A 2,730-nucleotide genomic window follows, 5' to 3' on the forward strand; every position below is an offset into this window, starting at 1 on the left:
ATGTGGTGAATATTGTATCAAATGAGTGTACTGGTGTGGTTGGTTAATTAATATAAGTTGGTGTTAAAAAAAAGTCAAAAGCCAAAAAAAACCCGCACGACTCCTTCGTCAAAAGCCAAAAAAAAAAAAAAACTACAACCCACGCACACACGTTCCCGTGCCGCGATCCCCAACTGCCGCTTGACCTGGGCAAAAGCAAAACCAGTCGTTCTCCCCGCAGGCAACTCCATATCCAGCGCGCGTGCTCCGCCTCCCCAATGCAAATTGGTTTTCCCAACGCCGCTGGCCGGCATCTCCCTCTCCCTCGACCTCCCCAGCGGCCTGCCCTCCTGTCCCCAAATCCAGGCGAGGCATGTGGGCGGCGGCGGCGGCGGCGAGGTGCGCCTCCCTCTCCCTCGAGATTCGACCTCACCGGCGTCCTCTCCCCCAGTCCATGCGGTGCGAGGCATGAGGACGGCGGCGGCGGTGAGGCGACTAGGACGCAACGGAGGTGAGGTGAGGCGACGGGACCACGGCACGATCTAGGTTGGGCGCATCGACGGCGCGGAGTCTCCCCTCCACGACAATAAACTCGTCCACGCCCTCCTCTACTCCAGGGCCAGCCTAGGTGCGTTCTATCCATCACAAAGACTCGCTATGGTCCTCTGCTTCCTCGTGATCCGATATTGTTGCTGATGCGCCAGACAGACTCTTCTACAAGAACCATTGGTCTCACGTCGCATCACCTATATATGTTCATCCACTTCTGTGAATGCTCACCTTTGTTCTTTTATTTGCAGGTTGAATCATGGGCATTGCGTAAGGCAATGGATTCATGGAGGTAGAGATGGAAGAACAATTTTTTAGGTGATTCGTAATTTCTTCTTTGACTCGATGAAACGGAATCCTCAGAAAATATTCTTGTCTCTTCCTTTATAGCTCATATAAGGCCTATCCAATTCCTTAGTTCCAGACTATTGTGAACCTCGGAGGACTAAGGTAAAGTTGCTGAAAGCAAGAAAACACATAGCAAGTTTTTGAAGTTTGACGAAGTTTAACTTCATGCTTGAATAGAATATTTGTATCAAATCTTCCTCAGAGGAGTAACGTTAGGTTGCTGAAAGCGTTAAAAGAAGTTCAAGCTTGCTAGATTGACAAAGTTTTCACTCCATTCTCTAGCTAGCTATTCCTATCCCATTTTTTGGGGGGGAGCAGGTCAGGTAGGCATAGCAATAACATTACTATGCAACTCTGCATAGATGACTGATTTGGTAATGTACCTGTCCAAACTTGTTACATATGGATGACATCATTTTATTCCATTTGCTTGCCCACAACTTTTCTATTTAATATATATGGCGGGTACTGCCCTACTGGTTGTGTGAACGTCATCCAGATGATGCTAATGTCTTGAACACAATAGTCTTGTTACGCCATAAGTATTTGATTTTCAGAAGAAGAAAAATGCATTTTGATGATGCACTGAGCACCATATTTTTTGTTGATATGACTTCCTATTGACTATCCATAAGGCCATGTGATCTACCACGTAGAGCCTAAGGGCTGCCCACCGATTTAACATGGGTGAAGCATCTGCTACTTTTCCTTTGCTCATTTGTTAATCTATTTGTTAGTTGCCATCGTATTATAATGCCTCCATGAGGTGTTCGGTATGCTGCTTGTGCTCACGGGCGCAATCCTGAGACGTGCCTATGGGAAGGCATAGATTCATGTTTGATTGTGTTCCTTTTTGGATTTTGTGAGAGATGAATGGACCTGGATTGTGTAATGTCGATGGATGGTGCAGGGATAAATTCCTCTCATGGACTCTTAATCGATTGACAATAAACTGGATGGCGAGCCATGAAGCAATCAAGAGCGAGAAGCATGGTGGCAAGGGAGAGAGCGCCAATGGTTGCTGGAGAAGATGTCAAGTCTTCGTCATGACACGCGGTTGAGGCCATATATAGGTTGTGTTCAAGATTTGTTTTGATCAAATATAGCCACCCTGATCAAATCATCTATATTGTTTCGTTGCAATGCGTTGGCACATTGATATATACCATGCATTTGAGAACTGTAGACCTTTATTTATTGAAATGGCTTAAGATTTTTGCCCATCTGCAGGATAATGTCTGTATGATGTCAAATCATAAAACACAGCATCCAACACTTCAGTTATATTTAAGGTGAGTTTTCTTTCATACCTTGACATGCATGTGGCACATGTAATCTGCTGATTGCACGTAATAATCTAGAATATAATTTTTTCGATCTGTAGATTAATTAAATGTCTAACATATTTCACCTTTGCTACTCTCGCAGTGTGACGCCCAGGTAGTTAAGCTACAGTAAACCTATGTTAATGTTGCCACGTCACGATGGTTACAGTTGCTAATCTCGCGCTAGTTCGAAACCGGTTCGAATTCAATTTCAACATCAAGCAAACAATAAAAGTTTTCAAATATTAAAACTAAAATGTTCGGAGTGAGCCAAATAATGCATAGGTAATTATAGTAAAGAAACCACGATCATAAAATGTTTAGATGCTTAAATGTGACTGAAACAACAACATAACCAATATAATAAATGCCTTTTATTACTTATAAAATGTTAAAGTATTTTATTTAGGGGATTAAACTTTTGAAACAAAGATATAATTAGTAATACTGATTTTGGTACAACTTTTATGTTTTTATAAAACTTAAATAAGATGAGACTAAGAGTAAAACAGTAAAAGGAAAAATAAAT

General features: G+C 42.4%; 1 long non-coding RNA gene across 4 annotated transcripts in view; it reads left to right on the plus strand.

Moving 5' to 3' along the window:
- Positions 1 to 202: 202 nt before the first annotated feature.
- LOC119315300 overlaps positions 203 to 2,730 on the plus strand; it is a 6,746-nt gene continuing 4,218 nt past the window's right edge. For 2 of the 4 annotated variants that reach the window (XR_005152682.1, XR_005152683.1), the window contains exons 1-3: positions 203 to 607; positions 780 to 1,949; positions 2,107 to 2,168. This is a non-coding gene — a long non-coding RNA (uncharacterized LOC119315300). The other 2 variants (XR_005152684.1, XR_005152681.1) reach the window with 2 other exon arrangements.

Source organism: Triticum dicoccoides, chromosome 6A, assembly GCF_002162155.2.
Source record: "Triticum dicoccoides isolate Atlit2015 ecotype Zavitan chromosome 6A, WEW_v2.0, whole genome shotgun sequence".
In the NCBI taxonomy this organism is placed as follows: Eukaryota; Viridiplantae; Streptophyta; class Magnoliopsida; order Poales; family Poaceae; genus Triticum; species Triticum dicoccoides.